The 22958-nt window shown below is 42.7% G+C and overlaps 1 pseudogene; it reads left to right on the top strand.

Annotated features, from left to right (window-relative positions):
- Positions 1–12: 12 nt before the first annotated feature.
- Positions 13–13556, top strand: LOC100995186 (putative uncharacterized protein AFDN-DT; annotated as a pseudogene).
- Positions 13557–22958: the final 9402 nt, after the last annotated feature.

Genomic DNA, 22958 nt, shown 5'->3' with positions numbered 1-22958 from the left:
GTGCGCGCCGCCGCCCCGCGCGTCGCCGCCGCACCTCCGGGCCGCTCCACTAGGTGCTGCTGCCGCGGCCGCCAGGGAGGGAGGTGTCGGAGGGCGGGCCCCGCGCGGTGCTAGGGTTCCGTCTGGACTGGCGGTGGTGGGTCCCAACCGGCGGTACCGGGTTCTGTCCCGACCAGCGGTGCTAGGTTCGGTTCGGACGCGCGCTGCTGGATCTAAATGGGCAGTGCTGGGTCCGATGGGTGGTGCTGTGTTCGGTCCGGACGCGCGGTGCAGAGTCCGGACGGGCGGTGCTGGATCCAAATGGGCGGTGCTGGATCTGGACGGGCGGTGATGGGTCCGATGGGCGGTGCTACGTTCGGTTCGGACGGGCGGTGCTGGGTCTAAATGGGCGCTGCTGGGTCCGATGGGCGGTGCTGGGTTCGGTCCGGACGGGCGGGGACGGGCGGTGCTGGGTCCAAATGGGTGGTGATGGATCTGTGCACGGGCGGTGCTGGTTCCGGACGGGCGGTGCTGGGTCCGGACGGGCGGTGGGTCCGATGGGCGGTGCTAGGTTCGGTTCGGATGGGTGGTGCTAGGTCTAAATGGGCGGCGCCGGATCCGATGGGCGGTGCGGGGTTGGGTCCGGACTGGCGGGTCTGGGTCCGGACTGGCGGGTCTGGGTCTGGACGGGCGGTACTGGATCCAAATGGGGGTGCAGTGCTGGATCTGGACGGGCGGTGCTGGGTCCGAACGGGCGATGGGTCCCATGGGCGGTGCTAGGTTCGGTTCGGACTGGCGGTGCTGGGTCTAAATGGGCGGTGCTGGGTCCGATGGGCGGTACTGGGTCTGGACGGGCGGTTCTGGGTCTGGACGGGCGGTGCAGTATCCAAATGGGCGGTGCTGGGTCCGGACGGGCGGTGCTAGGTTCGGTCCGGACGGGTGGTGCTGGGTCTAAATGGGCGGTGCTAGGCTCAGCAGGGGACCGGTGGGCGTGGCGGCACAGGTACGGAGCGCAGGGCGGGTGCAGCGCCCTCTCCGAAGGGCCCTGCGCTCCCCGCGCTCGCTGCTCCTCCCGCCCGCGCATTGCCCCGGGGCTGCTGCGTGTTTCTTCCAGGGTGATTCCTTTCCGCTGGGGTTACTTCAAAGCCGACCTTTTCAAGCTGTTTTCTTCCGCGGAGGACACGTTGTTAGGCTTTGTGTGCATTTCAAGGGTCATGTTTTCTGAACCGCGCTCTGCCGCTCTTGGGGTGTTCGAGCCCCCACACTGCTGTGCGGTGTTCCTCTCACAGAGTGAGGTTGGAGGGTCCCACTGCCTTTGTGTGTCTCCTTAGAAAACGCCTCTTCTCTCAGACACATTGTTATCTGCCAATCCTTCGCAGACGTAGAGAACGGACTGCAGAGTTAATAAACGTCGAGGGGAAGCTTTGATGCTCCCCAGTTGGCCCTGAGAGATGCCACGTGAGCGTCATTTTAAATCCTGTACGTGTCCCCGTGGACGTGGAAACCTGAAATTAATTTCAGTAGCAAGCTTTGTGAATTGTAGGGATTTTTTTTAATTAGGTGTCTTTTTTGTAACTGCCCCTCCCCTGCCCCACCCTTTGTTTTGGCTGCAGAGCGCATCTCTGCAGTCTCCCCACGCCGGGTTCAGTCAGGCGAAGTTGCGTTATCTGTGATGTGTTGTAACAAAAAGCGTTTATCTTTGAAACACTAAGGCAAGTAATGAGAAGAGTGAACTATATTTGACAAAGCCTTTTTATTTTTGTCATTACTTTTTTTTCCAATGTGGAAATAATTTTTCTCTCCACCAACTGGATTTCCTCTTTTGCAGACAATTAGAGAATTCTGTCATCCCCACTGGGTTCTGTCTTTTCTACCGCACTTGTCCAGTACAGCTACATAAGGAGGCTTCTCAGCAGAGGAGCCTGGGGTGTTGAACCAGTGCCATGAGGGAATGAATTATTCAATAGATCGCTAGTCTCCTTTCTTAAAGTGTGGTGACTTGCAGAAAAGCATCTGTGTCTAAATGGCATCTTCGTGTTCTAGCACTCGGTTTCTTTATGCCTTTCAGTTCCTGGGCTTCCCGATGGACTCGAGTTTTTACTATGTGAGCATCCCCGTGCCTGCACAGCAAGGACTCTCGTTGGGTTCCACACGTGCTGCGCAGATCCCTGACACAGCGTTCACTGAACCTCAACTGCAGGAGCTTCATTCCTGAGGATGCTGTTACCAAGAATGACTTGCCTCTTGAAGAATGAGTTTGCAAAGCCTGCAGTTAGATTGCTGATGTCCAAAGTAAGTATGTGTAGCATCACTAAAGAGAAAATTCAGGATTCCTGGAAAACAGTTATGGGCTCTCTGCAGTGTTATTTTTGTAATAAAAAACATATAGCATATGTGAAATACCTACTGGGTGATGCAGGACACATAGAAGGCTCGAAATTAATGTGAATCATTCTCGTTTTTCTGACAGTCATTGAAAGTCCCCATTTGTATTATGTATGAGTGGTATATCAATATCTAAACTACACTTCATTGTAGGTCCCAACCAACATTAGTTTATTGACAAATGTTTAAGAGCAGCCAAAAATTCATAGAATACCTATGATTCTTAAGTCATGAACACTCCCATAACTGGTATATGTTTAGGACATGAAAATTTCCAGGCTGACAAATCATTTCGCTGTCATCGGTCAAGACTCCGGGATGATATTCTGAGCCATATGTTAATTTTGATAACCACGTAGAACAATAAAAGGTAAACATGCTACCATCTTCTATTCTCATTGCACCACTGGATTCTGGTACATCTAAAAATTGTACTTAAATGATATCCAAGAAATGCTGTATAAAAACAAAATAGGGCCGGGCGCAGTGGCTCACACCTGTAATCCCAGCATTTTGGGAGGCCAAGGCGGGTGGATCACGAGGTCAGGAGATCAAGACCATCCTGGCTAACACGGTGAAACCCCGTCTCTACTAAAAATACAAAAAAAAAAAAAAAAAAAAATTAGCCGGGCATGGTGGTGGGTGCCTGTAGTTCCAGCTACTCAGGAGGCTGAGGCAGGAGAATGATGTGAACCCGGGAGGCGGAGGTTGCAGTGAGCTGAGACCGCGCCACTGCACTCCAGCCTGGGCGACAGAGCAAGACTCTGTCTCAAAATAAATAAATAAATAAAAGAATGGGCTTTTCTGTTATTAATTCCATTTTATACATGGTGAGACTGAAATGCAAGATAAAGGACTGGACTGAAGCTAAACAAACCTGCACTGGGCGAGGTTGAAAAAGACCTTTTTAATCTATAAGTCAGTTTTTGAAAATTTAAGTTTCTACTTTATAATTTTAGTTTTCCTTTTAAACGTATATTATTGTTAGTTGCACTGTTCAAAAAGTTTTACAGCTTCTATTTCAATCAGCACTGATATACTAATATTTTTAAGTATCTCCTATCTAAAACCAAAATCTACGTAAAACCTAAAAGTACCAGGTAATAGAGGACAACAGAGCAAGACTGTCTCTTAAAAAAAGAAGTATCACATAATAGGAATAAATATGAGGACAGAAAGTAATAATATTTTTGAATTTCTGATTAAACTTTGCACTTTAAAATTTTTTTCGAAATATTATGAAAACCAGGTTCTGAGACCAGCCACATGAAATAAACCTTTTCCTGCCCCAATTTTCACAGCCTCTAGAAAATAGTAGGTACCAGGGAAAAGATTAATACATCTAAAAAAAAAAAGATACAAATATATCAACTATGTTTAACTATATCAACTATATTTAGTACCCTAGGTCATTTAATTTTCTAGCCACCAATAAATTCCATATTTTATTAAATTAATCAAATTTTGAGGCCGGGCGCGGTGGCTCACGCCTGTAATCCCAGCACTTTGGGAGGCCGAGGCGGGCGGATCACGAGGTCAGGAGATCGAGACCATCCTGGCTAACACGGTGAAACCCCGTCTCTACTAAAAATACAAAAAATTAGCCGGGCGTGGTGGCGGGCGCCTGTAGTCCCAGCTACTCGGGAGGCTGAGGCAGGAGAATGGCGTGAACCTGGGAGGCGGAGCTTGCAGTGAGCCGAGATCGCGCCACTGCACTCCAGCCTGGGCAACAGAGCGAGACTCCGTCTCAAAAAAAAAAAAAAAAACAATTTTTGAAAAGTGTCAATATTACTGTATAAATCATCTTACAAGTCCTTTTAGTAGCTATATCAATTTAGAGGATGGTCTTTAGCAAAAAAAGTAAAGGAAAAGGGTTTAATAAAGGTCCAATAGCAGACCTTCTAGGGCAGGCAGCCTTCTATAGTAGCCCGTGCATGTGAAAGTTAATCTAATTAGTTGATCTATAAAGTTAAATAACCAAACTCTCCTTTGCTTAACCCATTGCTAGAAAGGCCAGTGTTGTTAATTTCATTTTTTAAACAAACAAGCAAAAAAAATTCTAGAGGATGAGTTTTTCATAAGTAGGGTATGTGCTACTGTATTGGAAAATGAAGAAATACATCTTTCAACTCTGCTTCCTTCATTGCTTTCCCGTGTTCCTAATATTTAGTCACATTTTAGGTTAGAACTTTCAGGAAGTGAGTTTTTACACAGAAATTAGTGCTATAAACAGCCCTTAAAATAGGAATTTAATCGTACTTATTTAAAATATATATGTATATAATCTTACCAACCCAGAAAGACATGTTCTCTGGCATTTTATAAACTAAGATGCTACTGGAAGGAAAAAGCTAAATCTGAAATACACAAACATATTTACACTGTGATATGGTTTAGATCTGTATGCCAAAGCCGAATCTCATGTCAGACTGTAATCTCCAATGTTGGAGATGGGGCCTAGGAGGAGGTGATTGGATTGGATCATGGGGGCGGATTTCCTCCTTTGGTGCTATTCTGGTGATAGAGTTCTCACTAAATCCTGTTGTTTAAAAGTGTGTGGTACCTCCGTTCCCCAGCTTCCTCCTGTTCCAGCCAGGTAAGACATGTCTGCTTCCCCTTTGCCTTCTGCCATGATTGTAAGTTTCCTGAGGCCTCCCCAGCCATGCTTCCTGTACGGCCTGCAGAACCATGGGCCAATTAAACCTCTTTTCTTTATAAATTACCTAGTCTCAGGTATTCCTTTATAGCAATGCAAGACTGGAATGGACTAATACACACTGAATGCAAAGAAATGAAATGGTTATGTGTGTGTGTGTGTGTGTGTGTGTGTGTGTGTGTGTGTGTGTGTGTGTGTATGGAAGGTATTAGAAGGGGATTATACCGTAAACATGGGTCACTTACCTTTTACTGTGTTGGAGAATTGCTTTGCACTATCTTCTTTTTATTCAGTACATGTTGCAGACTAAGTTAAAATGTGATCATATATATCCTGAAAATAATGAAAGAATATCAGGCTGTGAGTAGATTGTGAAAGGGTGTCTCCCCTGCCTGCCTCCTTGTCCTCCTTTCCGCATTCTGTCCATCCTCAGCCTTGCGAGGTGTCGCTGCATGCTGCTCTGGAAGTGCTCTCACTTCCAGAATTTCTCCGTCCAGTGGCCCATTTCGTCAGTTTCGGTTTCCCACTTTGAAAACCGATCAACTGGCCGGGCGCGGTGGCTCACGTCTGTAATCCCAGCACTTTGGGAGGCCAGGGTGGGCAGATCACGAGGTCAGGAGATCGAGACCATCCTGGCTAACAGAGTGAAACCCCGTCTCTACTAAAAAATACAAAAAATTATCCAGGCGTGGTGGCGGGCGCCTGTAGTCCCAGCTACTCCGGAGGCTGAGGCAGGAGAATGGCGTGAACCGCGGAGGCGGAGCTTGCGGTGAGCCGAGATCGCGCCACTGCACTCCAGCCTGGGCGACAGAGCGAGACTCCGTCTCAAAAAAAAAAAAAAAACCGATCAACTAAACTGTACTAGTTCTTTTGTTGCCATCTCCCCATATTTTCCTGATCCCTTAACACTTGGCACTTTGATTTTAGCTGCTACCTTGAATTTGGTTTTGACTTGAAATTCTGAATGTGCCTTTTTCCTCACGAGTTCTGTTCCCCTTGGTGTTGGGGACCCATCTTACTGATGTTTGATTCCGTGCCCCGCTTCTAGCAGAGAGCACAGTTCTGTGTACCTAGTGGATATTTAATAAACGCTCTTTGGCTAGATTAAGATGGCTATGTACTGGGGGGCGAGGTAGGGCTACCCAGCACACAGCTTCTACAGCTAGTCTAGTCCCAGCGGCTGAGACTAGACTTTACTCAGGTGAGTGGTCTTTACAAGGGTAGAGAGTCCACAGTCTGGAGGCCGTGGAGGTTTTCCATCCAGCCTTTCACCTTTTTTCTTGATAATAAAAGGTACAGTTCTAAACAATGGGTCTAGAAGAAGAAAGAATTGTGCTTGCCTCATTCCTAAAATAGAGGGCTTGACCTACTGAGCAACTTTAATATGACTCTATGATCTCGCTGTCATTAATAGAACAAAGGCCAGAAACATTTAGGAGGCGTTATGGAAACCGGGTGCTAAAATGAACTAAATGTAATAAACCTAATTCCCTCCCCAGTTTTCACAGGTTCTATAATATAGAAAGTACTAGGGAAAAGAGGAGGAACTTTATACACCTGAGAAGAGCAAAGGGTACAAATATATCAACTATTATTTTTTACATCTTATGACCTTTTCTACTAGAAAATTATATGTATAATATATAATATATGCTGAATATATAAATTTTGCTAGGAAACTAATATTTTGAAATGCAAACTCCCATTAAATTTTATTTTAACAAATAAAAACAGATACCAAATGAAGGGGAATGTACTATTAACATGCTATTTACCAGCAGTAAAAATAATAGAAACAAAAAAAAGTGTTGAAAAATGTGTTGTTCATGGCAAACCAATGAATGGAATACCCAAGGACTTCTCCCAAGAAAAATCTTTTCTTTATCCGCTAGTGTCTCTGGAAATAAAAATTACCAAGTTACAGGGTTTTGCTTGTTTTTGAAAATAGAGTGCAGCTTAGACATTTTTTCAAGTGCTTTCAACATTTGCAGTAGTTCTATGAGAAAGGAGAAACCTGGCCTAAGGACTTCCGCTAAGATGGTTCTATAAACATGTACCCCGAAGCACCCTTACCACACACACATACCTGCTCTAAATATATGCCAATGGTAGATGACAAATAAAGAGGGAAAACGTAAAATTGTAGGAGACTTGAAACAGCATGGGCACGGCTGAGGATCAGTGTTGGGATGGAGATGCATGATGGTGAGAAGGAGTTGAAGGAAATGTCCTGCTGGAGTCTGGAACCCAAAGGCAGATCCTGCGAGGAGCGGGGCGCTTGTTGGGCAGTGGGGACTATGATGGGGACCACAAGTGCTCATGGGAGGAGAGGAAGCTGCTGCCAACTGCAGCTGCCGGCACAACTGACATGAAGCCATGTGTCTGTGGGAAGAGAAAACGTGCATGTGGCCCCCTGCCAGGAACTGCCATGCAGCGAGTAACTGCATCGGATGCCTTCAACCACGGCAACACAGCTTGTTCCTGGACGAGGGCCCCACACGGACGAGGTGCCTTTGTTAAGCAGAGGTGTGAGCAGAGAGACACTGAGAAAGATAGACAGTAGAGAGAGAATCTCCCACTTACGATGAGCTGGCAAAGAAAAAATTACCATGCACGTGAACACAGCAAATGCTAAGGGGCCACCTGAATCAGCAACCATTCTGAAAAGAGCTTTAAAATAAACATGTTTGGAAACCTTGAAGAAATGTATGCAGGAATAACATGCATCAAAAGGGATAAGAAGTTATGAAGAACTGGCAGAAATATATTATCCTAACTGAATTAACACAGAGACAGAAAACCAAATACTGCATATTCTCCTAAGTGGGAGCTACATACTGTGGACACAGGGACATAGGGATGGAAACGGTGGGCAGTGGGGTCCATGGGAGGGAGAAAGGGGCAAGGAGAGAACTGCCTACTGGGAACTGTGTTCACTCGTTGGGTGATGGGTTCGATCAAGGCCCAAACCTCAGCATCACACAGTAAATCCACGTAACAAACCTGCATATGTACCCCGACTCTAAAAAAAAAAAGGGGGGTAGGGGCCAGGCACAGTGGCTCAAGCCTGTAATCCTAGCACTTTGGAAGGCCGAGGCGGGAGGTCAGAAGTTCGAGACCTATCTGGCCAACCTGGTGAAACTCCGTCTCTACTAAAAACACAAAATTGGCCCGGCACGGTGGCTCACGCCTGTAATCCCAGCACTTTGGGAGGCCAAAGAGGCCGAAGTGGGCGGATCACCTGAGGTTGGGAGTTCCAGACCAGCTTGACAAACATGGACAAACCCCGTCTCTACTAAAAATACAAAATTAACCCGGCATGGTGGCACGTACATGTAATCCCAGCTACTCGGGAGACTGAGGCAGGAGAATCGCTTGAACCCAGGAGGTGGAAGTTGCAGTGAGCAGAGATCACACCATGGCACTAGAGCCTGGGCAACAAGAGCAAAACTCTGTCTAAAAAAAAAAAAAACAAAATACACAAAATTAGCCGGGCGTGGTGGTGTGTGCCTGTAATCCCAGCTACTCTGGAGGCAGAGGCAGGAGAAACACTTGAACCCAGGAGGCAGAGGTTGCAATGAGCCAATATCGTGCCACTGCACTCCAGCCTGGGCAACAGCAAGACTCCGTCTCAAAAAAAAAAAAAAAAAAAAGGACTGGCAGAAATAATAAAACAAGAACATAAATCCAATCGAAAAGAAAAAAGCAGAGAAATGCATCTGGAAAGTAAAATGAGTGGAAAGAAAAAAAGATTTATAAAAGCGAGAGATCTTAAGGAGCAAGCGCTGTAGGCTAAGGGAGTTAATCTCATCTCGTCAGAATTCCAGAGGATTAGAGAGAATGATGGAGAGGCATAATTAAAGAGATGATCGCTGGGAATTTTCCAGAATGTAAGAAGCATAACAGTCTTCAAATTAAAAGTGCTTTCAAATATCAAGCAGGACACATGGAAGTCAATTTGCACCTGAATAAACCATAAGGCAACTCTAAGGTAAAGCTCAAAAAGGAAATGCTGAAAGTCACCTGAGAAAGAAAAGGAGAAAATTGCCTGAGAGAGAAAGTTCCTGTAAAAGAAGGAAAGAGAGTGGACTCAAGAGGGGACCTGAAAACCTGTCTCTGAGTTTGAGACAAACCACAGATGAGAAACCTGAGGCCCAGAAGTGTCCCCTGCTCATGACTCACTCACACTTGTCTATATTCCAATGCCCTGTTTTGGTAAAACTATTTCCTGATTTTACCACCACTGCAGAGAAGGGCAAACAGGTGAGTGACCTCGAACAACACAGCTAGAATGTAGCAATACAGCAGACATGGCAGTGTACAGGGAACCTCTGTAATTATAGTTATGTGGTTGGATTAGATCAATGATCCAATGGGTGATCATCAGAATTTCCTGGGGAGCTTTTCTTGCAACATTTTTGTTATACAAATGTGCAGTGATACGAATAGTATCGAATACGAATAGAATGCCAGAGGAAGTCCCTGTCTCCACTCCCCACTCACCACCTGGCTTCAGTTGTCACAGCCTGTTTCATTTATCCCCTTCCCTCTCCCTCCGCTCCTGGATTATTTTTAAACACAAATCAGACTTTACATAATTTCATTAGTAAATGTTGCAGGTGTATCTTCAGAAGACACTCTTTAAAAATATATTTTCTTCATATCATTTTCATACTTTGAAAAATGACAATAATTCCTTAAAGTCATCAAATATCAAGACACTGTTCAAGTTTCAGAAAACTGTTTCAGCATACACATCCCTTCAACTCAGTGGCAGACACAGAGAATCAGAGTCTCAGGGCAAGTCCAACAATCTTTTATTCTCAGTCTCCCTGAGTGACTCTGATGTTCAGTTGAGTTCGAGAATCACTGGCTCAGATAACCTTGTAGGTTTGACCTTGAGACTCTCCCAGTGTCACACACCTCCTTTCTCCTAGGGGAAACTTTCCACCAATTCCTAACTAGCACAGAGATGGACTCTCTGTGGTCAGAGACATTGTCGTGGGAAAGTAGTCTTGGGTTAAGCGCCACAGTTCCCAACCTTGAGCTCCATCTCTTACACTAATTGTAGGGCAGTGAAGGGTCTGTACAGGTCTGAGACTCAGTTTCCTCATGTGAAAAATAAACATGATGGCCGGGCGCGGTGGCTCAAGCCTGTAATCCCAGCACTTTGGGAGGCCGAGGCAGGCACATCACGAGGTCAGGAGATCGAGACCATCCTGGCTAATATGGTGAAACCCCGTCTCTACTAAAAACACAAAAAAATTAGCCAGGTGTCATGGTGGGTGCCTGTAGTCCCAGCTACTTGGGAGGCTGAGGCAGGAAAATGGCATGAACCCAGGAGGTGGAGCTTGCATGAGCCGAGATAGCGCCACTGCACTCCAGCCTGGGCAACAGAGCAAGACTCTGTCTCAAAAAAAAAAAGAAAAAAGAAACATGATGATGGCAACAGACCTTCACTGCCCACCTTACAGAGCTGTTATAAGGATAAAATTAAAGTAAGGCATATGAATGTTCTCTCCAAGTATGCATTCACATAGAAATGTTTTCATTCTTCATTTGAATGTTGGCACTGCAGGGGTTAAAAATGTACATGAGAAAAAAGGAAGTCCAGAAATTTTTTTTTTTTTTTAAGTAGTCCTGCATGTCGGAAACCATACAGAAGTATTCACCCTTCTGGAAAAAAAGAAAAATCATTCAATTTTAACATTTTATGCATATTTTTAATTATTAAAGGGCACTACATTAGAGCTTCCATTTGTTCAGAATATTGCAGTAAACTTCTAAAGTCTTTGGAGGCTTTCAAAGCCATACATATATGTAATACTACATAGCACCCCACCCCCCAAAAAAACCACAGCAATATAGTATTATAATTGTTTTCATTGCAATAAGTCATCTATGATGAATTTGGTAGATTATATGTTGTGAGTGTTTCAACTACATATTCTATAGGAAGGAGAAGACAAGTGCTCTGTGTCTCCCTCCCCATGACCTGCTTCCCAGTTGCTTTCCCTCTCTGAGTTCACCTGATCGCGCCTCTGGACGTCTTGGAAGCACGCCTCTGCTTCCCCGCCTTGCCTGCGGGGCTAGACTCTTCCCTCCACCCCGAGGACCCCTTCTCATAGCTGCGGGCTGAGATCCTGACCATCTCTGCTGGACACCCGTTTCAATTGTCCCCGCCTAAGCACACGGAATCTCACCTTCCGCCCTGTGAAGGCAGGCGTGGCCACGTGACTAGTTCTGGTTAATGCAATGGCAGAGGAGCCGGCGTGTCACTTCCGTATGGAAGTGTGCAGGGGCCAGGAGCGACAGTCCAGCCCCGTCTTTCCTTGCCTCAGTGCCTGTGGAAACGCCAGTGGGGGTGTGGAGAAACTGGAAAGTCCAACAGCCGGGTCTCAGCCGCCGCCTACCGGACAGCTGCCCTGGAGGGGCGCTGGGTCCCACGGAGGGATTCGGGTTTTGCAGTTTACCAGACAGAAGTTTTGGTGTTAAGACACTGAAATTTCAGGGTTGCCTATTGCAGCAGGAAAACTTGGCCCATCAGCTCAAATATCATCGACTCAAGGCCCAGCTCCAACACCTCTCTACCACCGCCAGGAGGGCACCCTTCTGCTGAACCCTCTAGAGCCACGTGTCGGTTCCTCTGGTTCACAATCAGGCCCCTGCGCGGTGAAATATCTGTTGGGTTAGAGCCACACAGACCTGAATTCGAATGTCAAACTGCCATCGGCCATGTAATAGCCAAGCATCTTTCTGAAACTCAATTTTTTAATCTAAATGATTGATGTGATGCCTCATAGAATTGTCAAAGAAAAATGAACACTGCAATAATACATCTGTAGTGCTCACTGTTAAATCCTTTCATATTGATATATTTTTCTCGGTGTAGAAAACTTACAAAACTTAAAGCAATTTCAAAGAATAACATTTTCTTTTTATTTTTCTGCCATTACAGGACTGCACAGACAAATTTCTCTGCCTAATATTTTTACCAAAGTATAATGTCTTTAAAGTAAGACACAGATGTATATTTATTTTTAAGATAATTAATGAGGCAAAACATAGCTATGTACATAGTTTGATTAAATTGTTACATAGTAACACTCTTGTCTTTTTAAAAATAAATTTTTTTCTTTTTCTTTTTTTTTTTTTTGAGACGGAGTCTCGCTCTGTCACCCAGGCTGGAGTGCAATGGCGCGATCTCAGCTCATTGCAACCTTCACCTCCCAGGTTCAAGCGATTCTCCTGCCTCAGCCTCCCAAGTAGTTGGGATTACAGGCACCCACGACCAAGCTCAGCTAATTTTTGTATTTTTAGTAGAGACAGGGTTTTCCCATGTTGGTCAGGCTGGTCTTGAACTCCTCACCTCAGGTGATCCGCCCACCTCGGCCTCCCAAAGTGCTGGGATTGCAGGCGTGAGCCACCACGCCTGCTAGAATAAGGAATTTGAAAGTTATTCAAATATATATCCAATAACGTTTGACCTGCATATCTAACTATTTTGAAGTAAATGACCATTTTTGGTTTCAAGGCTTTTTATGTGTATTGTTTAATAGAGATTTACTTCAGTATCAAGAAATGAATAAATATACATTCATTATATATTAACTCACATTTTAGACTAGAAGAAACCAATTTATTGTTTAGCTATTAAATTCCTTCTTTCTTTCTTTCTTTCTTTCATTTATTTATTTATTTTGAGATGGAGTCTCCCTCTGTCGCCCAGGCTGGAGTGCAGTGGCTCTTTCTCAGCTAACTGAAACCTCTGCCTCCTGGGTTCAAGCAATTCTCCAGTCTCAGCCTCCCAAGTAGCTGGGATTACAGGTGCCTGCCACCATGCCCAGTTATTTTTCGTATTTTTTAGTAGAGACGGGGTTTCGCCACTTTGGCCAGGCTGGTCTCGAACTCCTGACCTTCAGTGATCCACCCACCTCGGTCTTCCAGAGTTCTGGGATTACAGGGCTGGCCAGATACTAAATTATTTAAATAATTATATATCAATACATATTGAAATCACAGCTTTTTCATTAGGCTAAAGTAAACCTACAATGTGCTGAGAAATGCCTTATTAACAACAGTGTTAGGTACTGGGGAGTTTCAATAATTTGTGGTTATAATTCCTATAAGAAATTTAATATATTATTAGCATCTTTTATACCATAAATTTCAGAAGATAATTATAAGGGAATTGTATATGATTCTAGGCTTGGATTTGGATGGAGACTCCAGAAATGAACCCTTTCAGCTCAATAATACAATTATTTTTTCACAGTCATTTTTAACTTTTAATTTCCCATACATACATTATTTCCCATTAAATAAAGATAAGATTACAGTTTAAATTTCAATGTCTAAATATAGTGAAGTGGCAATAGAGTAAAAAATATAATTTTAAAATGAGCTGTAGCCAAGGGTATAGATGACAAAATATCCAAAGTATAGATATTCAATTATGAGTAAGAGAAGTGTTTTAGCTAAAAACTGTTTGTTTAAACATAGAAAATTCATGAAGAGATGCTTGTTCAAAGATCAATGTCAAAATGTTAGTTATTTTTGTTTAATTGTTTGGTTTATTTGTTGTAAGGCTGGTTGAGTATTCATTATCCAAAATGCTTGGGACCAGAAACGTCTCAAATTTCAGATTTTGGAATCTTTGCATGATCTATTTACCAGTTCAGCATCCCTAATCCAAAAATCTGAAATCCAAAATGCTCCAGTGAGCAACTCGTTAGCATGTCCTGTCAGCACTCAAAAAGTTTCAGATTTGGGTGCATTTTGCATTTTTGGATTGGGAATACTCAACCTGTGTAAAAGAGTGACACAGCAGGGTGAATTCCATCATTAAAAACATTCTAAATACTTTTAGATGTATGTCATTTTCAACACCACAGACTACATCTTCTCAAGCAGCTCCTATTTCTGGGATCCCTTAGACTATGAATTAATATGTAGAAAATCCTTAATATTCTAGACCAGGGGTGGACAAAGTACAACCTGCAAGGCAAATCCCTCTTGCCTCTTGTTTTTGTATGGCTCACAAACTAACCATCTTCTTTACATTTGTAAATGGTTGGAAAAAAAAAATCAGAATGAGAGGTGAATGTGGCAAAATATTAATTTTGAAGCCTAGATATAAGGTATCAGTTTAAAAACAAGACAAAACAGATATTAAGTTACAGACAAGGCCGGGTGCAGTGGTTCACACCTGTAATCCCAGCACTTTGGGAGTCCGAGGCGGGGATCACGAGGTCAGGAAATCGAGACCATCCTGGCCAACACCGTGAAACCTCGTCTCTACTAAAATACAAAAAATTAGCTGGGCGTGGTAGTGCACGCTTGTAATCCCAGCTACTCGGGAGACTGAGGCAGGAGAATTGCTTGAACCTGGGAGGCGGAGGTTGCAGTGAGCCGAGATCACACCACTGTACTCCAGCCTGGCAACAGAGTGAGACTCCATCTCAAAAAAAACAAAAAAAAAAAAAAAAAAAAACAAGTTACAGACAGAAAAGAGGAGGGAAGCATCCAATTCTTATCAGTGAAGAATCATTTAAACGAGACTTGCTTTGCCGAAACCAAAATGGACATCAGAGTTGATGGCTTTTCTTGGAGGACGATGGTAATTAACCCAGAAGAAAGTGTTTCAGTCTAAAATGATTCTCAAGGTTTTCTACTAGCAAACCAGATGAGGGTTAGGGTTAGGATAAGGGTTAGGGTTAGGTATTTGCACGTATGTATTTTTAATGATAACTCACTCAGAAAGATCCAGCAACCATTAACTACATGAAATTCCCCTGAAGTCATTTGGAGGTTTCCTAGGGAGGGCACTGGGGTGAAAGGATTAATCCTTAATTAGGTTGCCTGAGGAAACAGCTCTAGGGAAAAAGCTGAATCATTATTTTTTAGTTTACAGTTGTATTTTCTTAGATGGAAACAGACGATAGTTATGAATTCACCTCTAAATATCCTTGGAGAAATCACAAAGATGGATTAATGGGCATCCTCCACTGATGCAGGCAGAAGAACGTTGAGAACAGGGCAGGGATGTGAAGACACAAAAGCAAGAACCCAGGCTCACCTGGGCATGCTGTCTTCCGGGGAAGAAGGCAGCACCATGGCACTGGGAATCTTGGTGAAAAATTCCATCTCTGGAGTCACATTGCTCCCATCTGGACTAGGACTCAGTATCTTGTATGAGTTGTCATCCTGAGATCTCCCTTCAGCCCCCTCATGGGAGGTTTCTGTAAACATAACTCGTGTTTTCTATCTTCTGTTTCCTCTGTTCTTTCCTTGGCAAGAAGCCAGGCCAACCATGGCAGCTGATAATATGTTCTCCTCTGAGCTCTTGCTATACTTTCTACCTCATCCATTTTCCTCTTCATACTGATTAAGTTATTATGATAACCTAATTGATTCTTGTTCTTCTATGTTGAACACCTACAGGAAAGTGCATGCCCCATCATTATACAGCTTGATGAACACTTGTGCACACACCCAGGTTTAAACACAACAGCAGAATAAGGCCAACACCCCGGAGCCCCACTCGTGTCTCTTCCCAGTCACTCCCTTCACTCCCTGCTCAAGTTAAACGCTGTCCTGACATCACAGACTCATTTGTCTTGTTTTTGAAGTTTGTGAAAATGGAATCCTACAGTATATATTTTTGTGGGTATGTTTGGCTTCTTTTCCTCAGAACTGAGTGTGACTGTGTATGTATGAAAGATTCATCCTTTGGTTGTATGAGGCAACGGTTATTTCATATAAATTGCTGTTTAATGTCCTATTGTTTGGCTACTGTGATGTCCACTGTTAGTGAACATTTGGATTGCTTCCAATGTTTGACTGCCCGTAAGAATGCTGCCGTGAATAGTTACGTGTGTGTCTTGATGTGCAGCACGAGCTCACATGTTGGTTGGGCACGTGCCTATGAGTGGAATTGCTGAGGCATTGGGTATGCACATACACACACTTAGTAAATACTGTCAAATTCCCAAAGAGGTTGAACCAATCTACATTTTCATCACCAGCATAGTGGGATTTCAGTTGGTATTGTCAGCCTTTAGCCATCCTGGTGGATGTGTAGTGATATTCTATTGCCTTAATTCAGATTTTCCCCATTTCTAATGAGAATGACCATCCTCTCACATATTTGTTGATCATTTGGATCTCCTCTTTTGTGAAGTCTTAGTGTCTCTTGCTTGTTTTTCTATTGGGTTGTCTGTCTTAATTGATTTGTAGAAACTATTGATATATACTGGATAGGACTTTTTGTCTTGATATAACCACGCTACCACTCAGTGGCTTGCCTGTCACTCTCATAGTATTATCTTTTACTCTTAAATTTAAAAACAGTCTTTAATTTTAATATAGTCTAATTTATCAATCTTTCTCTTTATGGTTAGTGCTCAAAAGAGCATTATTCCTATTTAATTTTCTCTATCCCAAAATCTTAAAGGCTTTTCTCTTGTATAATTTTCTCAAAGTCTTGTTATTTGACCCTTCAAATTTAAATAAGCAGTATACCTGGAATTAACTTTTGTGTATAACTCTTCAGGGTAGGGTTATATTTAATTTTTTTTCATGTTGTTATCCAAATTATTCAAGCACCATCTACTGAAAAAACAAAATCTCCACTACTTTGCGGTGCTATTACTTTTACCAGAAATGGAATATCTATATGTGTGTGTCTGTATGCACCAATTATTCTATTTTTTCGGTCTATTTGTTTATCATTGCACAAAAAACTGCCTTAATTACTGAAGCTTTATAATAAATTCTGATATCGAGTAGACTAAGTCCTGCCTTGTTCTTTTCATTAAAGTTTTCTTGGCTTTTCTTGGCCCTTTGTGCATCCACATACGTTTTAGAATTATTTTGTTAATTACCACAGAAAATCCTGCTGAGGCTTTTATCAACATGGCATTAGATTTATAGACCAATTCAGGGAAAATGAATATATTTACAATAATAACATTTCTAATCTATGAACATGGTATATCCCCCCACTTAATTAGATTATCTTGAATTTTTCTAAAAAATGTAGTTTTTTTCTGCATAGCCCTTGTGCATCTTTTAAAGAAGTTTTAGTGTTAAATATTTAATATTTTATGCTTTTGTATGTGAATCTGTTTTAGTATTTCATTTTCCAACTGTGCTAATACATAGGAATATAATTGATTTTTAAAAATATTCACCTGTGTCTAACAACTTTGCTAAACTAACTTCTTAATTCTAATAATTTATGCTTTCTACATCGAAATATTATCAACAAATAGCGGTAGTTTTATTGTCTCTTAGCCAGTCTGCATCTCTTTACTGCACTGGCTAGAATTACTAGTTTAATGCTGAATAAATGTGGTGATATAAAATATTCTTGTTTACTTCCTAATCTCGGATGGAAAGGTTTCAACATTTCACTATTAAGTGTGTTTTTAAAAATACTCTTTACTATAATAATGATGTTGCCTTCTATTCCTAGCTATTTACAAATGTACTCTGTATCATGATGATGAAGTTCCACTCTCTTCCTAGCTTGCTAAGAGGTTTTTTTTTTAACATAAATGGATTTAAATTTTTAAAAAATGCTTTCTCTTTATCAATTGTATGATTACTTACTTTTCCTTTCCTTTATAATGTTAAGACACTACTTTTAAGAATAAGCCCCAAATTGTGTGATACATTATCCTTTTTGTACATTGCTATATTTAATTTCCTAATATTTTGTTTATAAAGTTTACATACATATGTACAAGGAAGATTGACCTATTATTTTTTTCTTATAACGTCCTTGTTAGTTTGATGCTTAAATTGTACTGATTTTATTAAAATTGCTGGGACGTGCCCACCCTTTCTTACTCTCTAACTTTCCCCACACTCTCTTAAACATTTAGTTGGGCTGGGACTTTTGTTTTGTGGGAGGATGGGTGGGGTCAGAGTGGGAGAGCTTGAAGTACAGATAATTCCTGAATATTTACAGAACTTTTAAAATCTCCTATTTCTTCTTGTGTCAATATTGGTAAGTTTCACCTTTCTAAGACTATGTTCAGTTCATCTGACATTTCAAATTTAAATATATGGTCTTTTGTGACTGATTTCTTTCACTTAGCATAATATTTTCAAGGTTCATCTATGTTGTAGTACAACTTTTTTTGTTCTTTGTTTTGTTTTGTTTATTTTTTTTGAGATGGAGTTTCGCTCTTGTTGCCCAGGCTGGAGTGCAATGGCGCAGTCTCAGCCCACTGCAAGCTCTGCCTCCCGGGTTCAAGCAATTCTCCTGCCTCAGCCTTCGAGTAGCTTGGGATTACAGGCTCGTGCCACCACACCTGGATAATTTTTGTGTTTCTAGTAAGAGATGGGGTTTCACCATGTTGGCTAGACTGGTCTCGAACTCCTGACCTCAAGTGATCCTCCTGCCTCGGCCTCCCAAAGCACTTGGTTTACAAGCATGAGCCACCGCACCCAGCCCAACTTTGTTTTAAAGTGAAAAAAATTAACATGAATTCTGTAATGTGATTGAAGTATATAAATTCTATTGCACAGGACAGGACAGTATTAGACTTTGTTATCCCTACTCAGTATGCTTAACGAGGTGCTAATATTTATAATACATTTTCTAGATGTAAATATTCTCATCTTGGTTCATTTTACTGAAGGGAAAAAATCAAGCTGCAGCATTATGTTAGTTGTACAATTAATATTTCTGAAATAGATCCTTATTCAATAGAAAATTGTTCTTAAATTATTAAACATAATTTCAAAAATAGTATAACATATTTTTGTGGGATAAACATCAAATTGAACAGCTTTAGTTAAAAATGCAGTATAACGTATCTTCCTTTTCTATACCAATTAATAATATAAAACTTCACAGCCATCTTAGAAGCTTTAATTTGGAAATATTTATGACTGAGTTTTTTTTTGAGCTATCAGGATTCTACTTCAGCCTTGAAGAAAATATTTGCAAACCATATATCCAGGGAAGGGGGAGAAGTAGGAATTACAATCGATCCTGAGGCATTATCTTGATGATCATGTTTTCATGGGTGTATGCATATGTTAAAACTCAACAAATCATACCCTTTAAATACATGCAGGTTATTATATGTTAACTATACCTCAGTAAAGCTGGAGAACAAGATTTTACCCAATGTGCAAATCAAATCCTGTTCTATATATAGCCATGCCTCACGCCTGGGCAGAGTGGTTCCCGTTGTGGTTTTCACTTCTTGAGGTGGTTAGATTTAGCAAAAATGTGGCTACTTTATTCTTTCTGATCCTTTTTTAGACATTTAATTTTGGCATTTCACTCCCTCCTATTTTTTTTTAAATGGACACATATGGTATAAATATTTTAGCACTAAATAGATAATCATTGAGAATAAAAATCATACATTTCAATTGTGTAAAATTGTTTTGTATGTCTAGAAATAAACTATAATCTTTTAAGTTTAAATACAATTTTAGAAAGCATTTTCTAGTAAATTTCTGCAGAAATGCATATATAATGACATAAATTTTTTTCAGAAACTCAATTTATTTCTTAATTAAATTACCATATTATCAAAATGCATGAATATGATATTATTGTCTTTATAAGAAAAAAAATTCACAGTGTGCCCAAATGCAAGTACCACACACTATGGCATTGAGGGTGGCCTGTTTTGAACAGGTGGTGAGTCGGGACAGAGGTGGCCCTGCTCCGCCCTGCTCCAGGTGGGTCCAAGCACATGGAGGCTGTGCCCTCCAGGGGCAATGGCTCTGATTTGACTTTCTATATCTCATGCTCTGCATATGAAGGATTCATATTGCTAGACTGTGGGGTGAGGTTAAAATGCATAATGCTAGATTGCGAGGCCTGGTTAAAGGGCCGGTGATCATAGGTTTGTTCTTGAAACGCTCTAAATATTCAAGGTGCCAGTGTGGTAAATTCAGGAGTTTGTGGTCATAATGACTTTTGTTTATTTACTTATTTATTTATTATTATTTTTTGAGATGGGGTTTCACTATGTTGGCCAGGCTGGTCTCAAACTCCTGACCTCAAGTGATCCGCCCAGGCTGGAGTGAAGTGGCGTGATCTTGGCTCACTGCAACCTCTGCTTTCCCAGTTCAAGCGATTCTTGTGCCTCAGCCTCTGGAGTAATTGGAGTTACAGGTGCATGCCACCACACCCAGCTAATTTTTGTATTTTTAGTAGAGACGGGGTTTCACCATGTTGGCCATGCTGGTTTCGAACTCCTGACCTCAAGTGATCCGCTCACCTCAGCCTCCCAAAGTGCTGGGATTACAGGTGTGAGCCACCTCGCCTGGCCCATAATGCCTTTTATATATTGATTAATCATGCTCTAATGTGGAGGACTACTATTTGGCTGTAAGATACAGAGGGGAGAGTTCTGGAGTCAAACCCACCCGGATTTGAATTCTGATTCTTCAATTTAATAAGCTTTGTGACTTGAGCAGGCTGGTTACCTTTTCAAATGCTTACTTTATGAATCTGTAATAAGTGGAATAACATTGCCTGCCATTGAGAGCTAATTCTCCATGCGTCTCCACTTGCAACTCATCGTGTGTGCAAAGCCATCAACAGCCCTTTGTGACACTATCTTGGGAGATAGAGATAATGTCTCCCTCTGGGGCAAAGGTCAGGTTTGCTTGCAGCCCATCATAAAAAAATGGGGTTTCCCAAGCTTGGACTTTGTCAGCTGTGACACACACCCACCAGATATGCAGGATCCAACTGGAACTTTCCACCTCACCCCCGTGGGACTTGGAGAGCAAGGGGAACTGAGGCACACATACAACTCCTCTGCCTGCTGTGTGGGAGTAATAAAGCTACTTGTCCTGAGCTCAGGGGACTCAGGTCTGCTGCCAGTGTGTACGGAACCACTGCAGGCCCACCTGTTGGCTTGCAAGTAGGGTAAAACCCCGTAGCCTTCAGAGTCCTGGCACCCAACTTTCAGAGTTACTGAGAGAATAGGCAGAGGCTGTATCATCTGCCAAGCAGCTTGGCAGATGGCAGTCCGTCAAAAATATGCTTTTTTTTTTTCTTTTTGACACTAAGAATTTGGGGGAGGGGATGTAAGTATTTGTCAACACATCACCAACCTTTTTTCAGTTTCAGATGGTACTTGTTATTATAAACAAATACCAGTCTGATTATATCTACATAACAAACAGCCAGATGAAAGGTTAATGCATTTCCAGCATTTTCCTCTTAGTTCAAGTCAGCTATTCAGATACTTCCAAACAAGCAACTAAAACTTTCACTTTTGGGTAGGCAGCCTGAATATCTGGCATGGGCGCATATTAAAATGTTATCAGAGCTCTGCTGTGTTGTGCGGTACAGTGTCTGCTTATAAGAAAAAAGACTAAAGAATGCTCAATGATTCTAACTTACTGTGTTTTCTTATTGTAGTTTATGGGAAATAGGAGAGTAGACTATGAATAGAGAATGACAAGAAAAATGGAAAATCAATCTCACTGAGAGATAAAAATTGGCTCTTCAGGCTAGCCGTGTTGTAGAACTCTGACACTGTATCAGTGATGATGCGTACCTTTTCAGTAGTAAATTCTGCTTGGAGATTCAGTAGTACTGGAGTGGTTTCTTCTGTTTCTAGTTCCTATTGGAATAAAGAGCAGAATCCTCCTAACCTTTACCTCCTCCTCACCTGCCGGCCGTCTGCCAATATGAAATATCAATCACACACAGTAACATTGCCACCAAACAAGAGTTTACTGTGTTTAAAAACTCCTACCAGAGCTTCTTGTAAAAATTTCACAGAGAGATCAAGATAGCACTTCTTCTTTGTCAAAACATTTTATTTTAACTTCTGTTTAAGGAAAGAATCCAAACCACCACATTCTCCCTGATGTTTACTTTCTCTGAAAAATGTCTTTATGAAATGTTTCTGGAGGCTTTTATTTTCAAGCTCTCCTCCCAGAAGATATGTCCTTGCATGTCGTCTTCAGTTTGTTGGGAAAAAAGAAGATTCAAGTTTCCTTCTTGTCTGTGGCAAATTTCCCAATCTAAACCGCTTGTCGCTAACCTTTCCACATTGATGATGCTTGTGTTTTATTGTTGGGGAATAAACACTAGGAACCCAAAACTTCAGCCTGTTTTATGTGTCCAGACGCCTGGTGGTTGGGTGCGCTGTCTTGGCCACTGTACCTGAGCCGGGCCTGGTGGCAGCAGGTGACTGAGTCAGGCGCCTGTCCTGACTGCTGTGTGAGTGCTGCTGACTTCCTAAGACTTCGGGCTCCTGGAGTGGCGAGCTCTGGGGGACAGGCAGTCCTAAGACCGCACTTTCTTGAAGTTTGACAGGGGTGGGTGACCTTGCTGTTTTCCGAGCCTCGTGGCCATTTCCTTACCTGTGGAACAGAGATGTCAACACAGCTCCTGGTGATGTGTGTGAGGCCTGGTGTGCCTGGCACTGAGGCTGCTTTTCCGCCCGCCTCCTGCCCGCGTGGCCTTCCTCGCCTCACGCGAGGCTCTGCTGCAGCAGGTGATGGGGTGCGGGTCGCAAGGATGTTTCCAGGACACTCTCTCTCCTTCTGCCCTCCTTTGACTGATGTTCTTTTTGGCACCAGGCTGGACTGCAGGTGGGCCCAGGGAAGATCAACCCATGGCGTGCACAAGGAGTGGGGTACAGGGCCCCCCTGCATGGGGCAGGGCAAGGACACCTCAGGGCTGCCACATGTGGGACTGACAGGATGGGTGCCACAGGTGTGGACATCACGAAAGCCACATGCTGAGGTCTGTTGGCCCACAGGTGGGCCCTTCGTGGAGAAGCCACTGCCCTCGGCACAGCTCTGCAAGGCCCAGCATCCTCATTCTACTTGTGATGGAGACAGTGACAACGGCCAGCGAAGGGGCTGCGTGGACACTGTGCACGGCAAGAGCCTGAGAGAAGAGTCAGGGGCTGAGGACAAGCCGGGTGTGTAT

Source organism: Pan paniscus, chromosome 5 (assembly GCF_029289425.2).
Source record: "Pan paniscus chromosome 5, NHGRI_mPanPan1-v2.0_pri, whole genome shotgun sequence".
Taxonomy (NCBI): domain Eukaryota; kingdom Metazoa; phylum Chordata; class Mammalia; order Primates; family Hominidae; genus Pan; species Pan paniscus.
The sequence above is the reverse complement of the archived record's forward strand: the minus strand, read 5'-3'. Positions and strand labels throughout refer to the sequence as shown.